Source organism: Castanea sativa, chromosome 12 (genome assembly GCF_040712315.1).
Source record: "Castanea sativa cultivar Marrone di Chiusa Pesio chromosome 12, ASM4071231v1".
Lineage (NCBI taxonomy): Eukaryota > Viridiplantae > Streptophyta > Magnoliopsida > Fagales > Fagaceae > Castanea > Castanea sativa.
The window spans coordinates 21,099,777-21,108,789 of record NC_134024.1 but is presented as its reverse complement, the minus strand read 5'-3'; positions in this window follow the sequence as shown (position 1 = coordinate 21,108,789).

The window sequence follows — 9,013 nt, the reverse complement described above, 5'->3', positions numbered from 1 at the left end:
AAATTCTTCATTTGGAGGGAACAATCAGGCCCAAAGCAGCCTAAACGTGAGGCCCAGCTGGACCAGCTCAACCCAAAACCCAGGCACCATTAGCAGAAGCTCACGTGAGCTAATTAGCCAAGAATTCAACACAAGTCAACAGCTGGAGCCCACTGCTGTCAGGCATCAGCTTGTCCCATCAAGTCAAAACAAGACACATGTCCATCAAGGGTCAAACCTTTCTGAAATATCATCAGTCGTTGGGTGACATAAAGCTGAAATGGACTTAACAAAAGGTTGAGAAGATCCAATAGGGGGCTGAAAGCACTTCAGCCAACCACCCCCTCTTTCTTCTCCAACATATTCGGTTAACCACCCAAGGCAGCCATTAATGCCTTGAAGTAAGCTCAAATCAGCTCGTTTTTTATGCTAAAAAATACGTATTTTTTGGTTCATAGACCAAGCACATGAACCCCTAATGGGGAAACTTAGGGAAATGTGGTTTGGAGGGCACTAAGGAGAGCCCAGCAGAGTTCCCAGTAAAGGCTCCAAGGTTGACACCTGGCGTGGGGTGATTTAACTTGCCTTTGAGAGCTCTGAATCTAGTAAGCGGCACAACCAAGGTCATTAGCTTAATGCATGCTCTAAACCCAACGGCCAATACCAATCAGCATTAATGCAAGGTCAGAAACCCAGTTGATATTGCATCAAAAATAGCAAGAGTCTTCAAATGGTGAAGCTTACCATTCTTAGCTAACATTCCAAGAAACGAATCCTTAAGGATTTTCTGAAGATTGGGGGAGATTTATTTGCCAATTGCCCCCTAAATCTCAACTATAAATAGAACCCTCTGTTAATGCCTCAAGGGGGGGGGGGACAAGAACACACCAAGAGATATACCTATAGAGAAAAACTCTCACAAAACCTTTCCATATCAGCTTCTCAAAATCTCAGCAAGATTCTAAGTCACAAAGCTCTCATTCTTAAGCATGGAAACTGAATTCCCCCACTCGTAGCTTAAAAACACCTCTCATACCTCAAGTTTAAAACATTTAGCTCCTCCCTAGCAATGAGTTCCAACAGCCCACTTTACACTTCTGCCCACTGCCCACACATGTCTCTTTCTACCCATTATACGTACTACGCTCAAGAGCATGCTTTGGCACCATAATGACCTTGCTGCACTAGCTGGGATCTCTCTCTCTCTCCCTTCATCTCACGCTAAGTCTTCTCCATTGTTTCTTATCATGTAACCAATGACATTTACTTACTCATTTATTATTGATGATTATGATGTAATTGTTACAAAAGAATTTTTCCCTCGTATTGTCATAGTAGATTATTCTTCTTCAGAGATAACGGATGATGAGTCCTAAAATATGAACGTTTCTCTCGATTTGTGAAAAACTTTACTGCTAAGTTATTTTTCTGTAGAAATCTTTTTACGGCTAGGTCATCTTTTGCAGAAATATTTTTACGACTGGGTGACCCTATTCTGCGAAAGTATTTTACAGCTGGGTTACTCTCTTCTCCAGAAACATTTTACGGCTGGGTTATTTTCTACAGATACACTTTACCGCTGGGCCATTTCTTACAGTAGACTTTTTAACCACGACGACGTGTCCGCTGTAGGGATTGTTTAAGGGCCGCTCCTGCAAGTCTCAATCTAGGCCCGAGGCATGAAAACACGGTGAATTTTTTGGATCTTCGCCAATAGCCTTTGGGCCGTGCATCGAGCCCATCATTGAGTTTTGGTTTAGGACACTGACCCAATATAAATCTCATTTGTCGAAAAGGAAACTTTTCCGCCCCTGACAGGAGTTTCATTATTCACTTTAATAATAATATTTATAATTTTTAAGTTTAATAAAAATTTGGTTTACATGATGTGCGTTCAGTTTTTACTACGTAACTTGAAGTATTTTTTTATTTTTACACAAGGATCATATAGTATACGAACAACTGTACAAGTATGAAGTATAAACCTCTATTGTAGCAGACTAATAGTTTAAGGTTTTGCCGCATGGTGCATTATTTTAGAAGCAAACACAATTCTCTTTATTTAGCTTTCCACTTTAGCAAATCTTTGCATTTATGTCAAAGTATTAATTAGTTGTTAATTGTTAATGGTAAATACATTTATTTTCATATATAAATGATCTATTGGTCTTGCACTAATAATTATTTACATAAAATATATCTATATGGTTATCTTATTTTCAGAGTCACATAGTCACATGGTTATATATATATATATATATGGACACACACACACATAAACACCCTATTCAACAATCCGATGCAAGAGAAAATTCAATAAAAAATGATGTCATCTAAATAATGACTTTCTCTCTTATTTATTTTGTATATAAATATGAAACTTGATAATTATGATACTTGTTAATAGATATTGAAAGCTCGGATTTGTGTATAGACACAAGAGCTTGTTTAGACCCCAAATTAAAATATTACAGCTAGATTGCTTTTACTCTAACTTATCTAAGTGTGGAACAAGAGTAAATGAGGCGCAATAAACCGATAACTACTCTAGTACATAAACATGAACAATAAACAATAAAAGTAAAGCACAAGAGTAAGAGAAGAAAGATGCAAATACAAGATAACACGCTGATGTGTTATTGAAGAGAAAACAGAAGAACTCGGCGAAAAACCTCTCCGCCGCTCTTCAAGCGGTAAATCGATCCACTAGACAATAAGTTGGGATACACGAATAGAAAAAGACCCTTCAAGCCTAATCTACCTAATGCACCTAAGCCCTCCAAGCTCCTACTCCAACAAGGCTTCTCGAAACTGTATCTTGTTTAGCTTTTCAGATCCTGTAATGCGCCTGATTGCATTTGTCAAGCCTCATTGGCTTCTTTCGGCAAATCCCCAAAGCTTTCCAATCTCAAAAACACTCACTACACTCTGAAAAGGTGTGGGTTGTGTTTGGGTACAAATCTCCTCTCAATATATGACAATGGGAGAGGGAAGGAGAAGATGTTAGAATGATTTCTCACTAAGAATGAGTAGCTCTCTCTCTCTCAAAAGATGAGTGTGTGTGTTATAGAAAACCTATCTAGGGTTTTTCTTTCTGAATAACCTCATTTACTTTTGTGGGTAATAAGAGTATATATAGTATGAGTAAAGGGTAAGAAAGTCACATTTAAAAATCCTCTAGGCAGAGAGTTTCGCAAGTATCTCGCGAGAAGGCATTACCCACGAGACACTCGCGAAATCCTCCAAGCTGGCATGACTCTTCAACTTTCGGCATGTGCTTCTCACGTGGCTCTTTCACGGGTTAGCTTCTAGCGAGACACTCGTGAAATCCACTGATTCTTCATTTTATGCTCGATTCTTCACCAACTTAATACTAAACCCAATACAATAAAATCCCACAAAATACAAGGAACAAATTAAAGAAAATACAACACTTTTTGTCATCGAATAAAGCCAACATAAAACATAGTTGTAAATCACAACTTTGCAGATATTTATTTTTATTTTATTTTGGGGTGAAATATTAAATACAAATGTGCTAGTTATGGTCTATATTAATAGAGATAGGTTCAAGTTATACCTGGTGTAATTTAACAAGAGTTACATCATTTGTAGACCGTAGATTTGTAATTGATCTAATGACTTAAAAAAATAGTATTAAATGCTAATTGACTTACACCTCATATTAATATATATATGAGGTGGCAGAACTTCACTGTTGTACACATAAGAATCATTAAATATAAATATATATATATATATATATATATATATATATATATATATTGATTATATGTCTTTGTATGGAATCATTAAGATTATATTTATGGTAATTATTAATAGATATTTGTTATAATTGTGTTTGTATATTGAATTATCTATAATCCTAGAGATACAAACTATTTTACAAAAAAATTTACAAACTGCTGATGTGGTGAGTGATTATTAGTAAATGAAAAGGTGATAATAATGGTGAGCTTAGATAAAAACCAATAAGAAATTGACCACATTAACATTATGTAAAAATGTTGTAAAAGAGTTTGTGGCTGTAACATTACTCTTTATCCTTTATTGAGGGTTTAAATGTAGAATATAAATCCAATTAAAAAAAAAGAATATTGATATTTGTGAGACACAAAAGTTTATATGAAAAAATATTATGAGATCAACAAAAAATCATACGTCTTTCATTTTTATATATATTAAGCAGGAAACTCATTTGTAGGAGTCTAAAATTATGCCATGTGGAGCATTTCTTGAAAGAATAATGCTAGAGATACAAACTATTTTACAAAAAATTTACAAACTGCTGATGTGGTAAGTGATTATTGGTAAATGAAAAAAGTGATATTAATAGTGGGCTTAGATGAAAACTAATAAAAGGTTAGCCACATCAACAGTTTTATAAAAATTTTATAAAATAGTTTGTGACTATAGCATTACTCTTCCTTGAAAAGGGGAAAAAAAAATTGTCTCTATCCAGTCTTCCACCTTTTAGTAAAAAATTTTATTTATGCCAAAATATTAATTAATTTCAATATATTAATGGATGACTGCATTTATTCTTATGTATTAAGTATTTATAAATGGTATACTAATTATTTTACGTAAATAAATTTTCTATGGTAATTTTCCTAATACTTATGTTAGAAATAACTTAATTGGATAATATTTTTTAATGATTTGGATATATATTATCAAAGAAATAAAAACAATTGATTTGTGTGCAGCATTATTGCCTAATTTAAAATAAAACATACAAAAAAGTGCTTAAGTTAATTAGTTAAAATATTTAAATTTGTGAATTTGCTCAAACACAAATTTGTGGTGTGTCTTTATGTTAAAACTTCATTCTCTATCTCTCTTTTGTGTGTGTGTGTGTGTGTGTGTGTGTGTGTGTGTGTGTGTGTGTTTGTTTGTTTTCTCAAAAGAAAAAAATGAAAAAAGAAAAAGAAAAGAGAGAGAGAAATACATTTTTTTCATTTAACCTTCAACCATAGCAATACTTTGCATTTATGTCAAAGTAATAATTCATTGCCATGTGTTGATAAATACATGCATTTATTTGTATGAGAAATGTTAACGAATGCCATAAGGGTATTGGCTTAGGAACTATTTTTAGAAATGTTTTTATGGGAAAATGAAATAGTAATTAATGTTTTTGATAGCTTTTTATATTTCTCATAAAAGTTGTGTTAAAACTTTCCTTTATAAAGTTTGTTAACAATTATCCTAAGGGTACCCATTAACATAACCATATTTGTATTACTTAATCATAGTTGATGCAATAATTATTTGCTTAAATTTGTCCTAGTGTCATTGTCTTTTGAATGAAAATTAAAATATACACTCTTCATTTAGTCTTCCACCTTAAAAGACCTTTGCATTTATGGAGAAAAAATTTAATTAATTGTTTTGTAGTAATGAGATAAAATGCATTTATGACCACTTATTAATGATTTATTAATGGTTATTATTATAGTAATTATTAATAGATATGTATTATGATTGTGTTTGTATATGGAACTATCTATTTTATTATTTAATTAATTGAGGGTTTAAATATAAAATGATAATATGAAATTGAAGTCCAATTAAAAAATGTATTTAAATATTGACATGTAAAATTGTAAGAACACAAAAGTTTATATGAGAAAATATTATGAGGTCAACCAAATGTCAAATGTCTTTTATTTATATATATTAAGCTGAAAACTCATTTGTAGAAGTTTAAGATTATGCCATGTGGAACATTCCTTGAAAATGAAGCAAAATTGTCTTTATTTAGTCTTCCACCTTAGTATTTTTTTTTATGACAAAATATTAATTAAGATTATGCTATTGCTACAGACACAAACTATTTTAGAACATTTTTACAAATTACTGATGTGACTTTAGCATTTTCCAAATAGTTATTGAAAGTAAAAAGTGATGTTAGTGATGAGTTTATATTAGAACTAATGAGAATTTGTCACATTAGCAATTTGTAAAAATGTTTTAAAATAGTTTGTGTCTGTAGCATTACTCTATTTATATTAGTTAATCATAGTTGATGCAATAATTATTTGCTTAAATTTGTGCCAAGTCTCACTCTCTTTTGAATGAAAAAATGGGTCATGCTAACGAATGCCCTTAGGGCATTAGTTAACAATCTATTTTAGGAAAGTTGACACCACTTTTATGGGAAATGAAAAAAGTTGTCAAAACATTAATTGCTTTATTTTCTTTTCCCATAAAAATTTTCTTTAAATAGATTAATAACCAATGCCTTAAGGGCATTCGTTGGCATTTCCCAAAATAGAATACCCATCCTTTAATCTTCCACCTCAAAAGACCTTTGTATTTATGGAAACAATTTTATTTAATTGTTTTGTATTAATAAAATAAAATGCATTTATGACCATTTATTAATGATTATAATTATGGTAGTTATTCATAGATATTTATTATGATTGTGTTTGTATATTGGACTGTCTATTTAAACATTTTTTTTTCTTTTCCCATAAAAACTTTCTTTAAATCGATTGTTAACCATTTTCCTAATGACATTTGTTAGCATTTCCCTTTCTTATTTAATTAATTGAGGGTTTAAATATAAAATATTACTATAAAATTTAAGTCCAATTAAAAAATAAATTTGAATATTGACGTGTAAGTGCACAATTACACCTGGACCTAAAGATAGATGTGGACTCAGGCCCAATAAGTCTTAAACAATAAGATTTGTAGAGTGTGGATTTGAAATCTAGTTTAGGGGTATTGGAAACTTGACAAACAGGCTAGAACGCCACAATCTTAGCAAATGATAAACAAATATGACAAGGGAACCTTCTCGGATGTAAGCCGATGACGACTTATGTATTGCTTATCTTTTATGCCAAAATTACAATTCTTAGTTCTTTTTCTACTCACTGACAGCTCTCCCTTCCACCACCTTCTTCCAGTCTTTAAATAATAGCTGGAAAGTTTAATTCTACTGTTCAGGGGTCATTTCCCCATTAATGCAGCCAGGGAGGTAGATGCAGGGTCTTTAATGTGGAGGTAGCAGCCTTTTTCCCAGATATTTTTATCACGCCGTTGCCTCTAGAGGGTACTTGAATCCCCCTCTTACCCAATAGTTTTTTCCAGGACTTTGCCTTTAATCTTCTTGGCAAATCCCAGGGTGCGTGCCGAGCCCATCCGAGGAGACATTCATCCTCGGACGATTCCTCGGATGCCTGTAGTGTAGGCTGGCTCGTGGGCTTAGGGGCCTAATGACAAAAATAAACCGGTACCAATTGATCAAGCCCACAACCCATCTACTTGTTTTATAAACCTTACCCCCCACAATAGCCCCTCAAAACTTTATTTTTCCTCCCATCCGAGGAGAGAAATAGAGTTTTGATCAGACCAGAATACCTGTCACACATTTTGTACATTGCCACGCATGTGGGGGTCTTTTTGTTTCCCATAAAACGTCGTCTGGCACTTTGAATCCCAAAACGCCCGCGTTTATAACCTCAAGTTACACCCTGTTCCTCACGTTCAACGGTGAGATGAACATCTAACAGTCCAGGTCGCCCCCCAAAATTTTGAGCGGGACAAATCCAATTTCGAGGCCGCCTCCCGCACTACAAAACGCTTGGAAATCTGTGTCTTCATTCATTTCTCCAGAATTCAATCACATCAAAATATCAGTCATCGTCTTTTCTCTCCAGAAACTCGTGAAGACTCGCATAACCAAACCCCGTAAGTTCTAGTTTCTTTGCTTCTCCCTTCTCGGATTCTGTCCTCGGCTCCACTCTTATCTTCCTTCCTTCTCAAAACTTGTATTTTCACCTCTTCTAAATGGGTAGGTTCAAGTGCCTAGTAGATACCGACGCTGGTATGGAAGGGTTTAGGGCCAAATACCAGATTCCTAATGACATAGGTCTAAAATACTGCCCGGTAGAAGCCGTAGGGGGCTCTAGAAAAATGGGGGAAGTCATCATTCCCATGATCGCCTTCATCAAAGGTGGAATGACTCTCCCTACGAGAAGTATGACTAGGGAATACCTCCGCAGCCATAGGTTATGCCCAGACCACTGCGTACCAAATGTGTTTAGAGTCTTGGGAAGTGTCGACGCTCTAAATGAGCAGATGGGGCTGAACCTCACATGGCACGATGTTGCCTTTATGTACGAATGCCACAAACTTAGAAACGTAGGTTATTACATTAAGTCGCGGTCTAGTGTAGTTAGGTTGATCTCGTGTCTGCCCAAATCCAACAAAGGCATGAAGGACGACTACCTCATCGCCTCAGGGAATTGGTATGACAGTCCCCACTGCCCAGTCGAATGGGGAGATCCAGGTGTGACTTCTTAGGAATTAGACTTACTAACCCCTAATTCAATCCTACTACCTTTACCATTTTTAAACTTTCATCACACGTTGTTTCCCTTTGGTTTGATGTCTATCCTCAGTCTGACCATGTCCTTCTTCTTGGACGTTTTTCCTTGCAGATAAACAATACGTGTGCCCACGCCTGAGCCACTGCAACGTCACCGATCTAAACCGAGTTCTCCACTTAGAAGTCTTTGTGAGCGAAGACTTACAAGTGAGAGTGGCACACTTGATATTAGGATACGATCCTATATCAACAGACTTCCAAGAGATAGAGAACGCGATTGTCGCAAGGGACCGACGACGCAGAAGGATAAACGTAGCAAGGCCGCACTTTCTCTCCAACCACGATATTCCTGACGAACCCAATACCATCCTGTACGCGCACCCTATCGCAGCAGTTCCACTCTCAGCGCAGTCCCAAACGACCGCCGTCCCGGAAGAACAAGCCTCCTCGCCGAACTCGTTGGACGAGGAGATAGACCAATTCCAACTTGAAGATGTTGAAAGGCCGCAAGGAAATCCGTTGGTCGTACTCTCGGACGAGGAGGACGAGCCTGCCGAGACTTCCGGGATCGTAGGTTTGGTTGTTGCACGCCCTACTCCAACTCCGAAGAGGAAGAGATGGATATGCTGAAAGGGCTAATGCAACAGAGGGGCGAAAGAGTCGCCA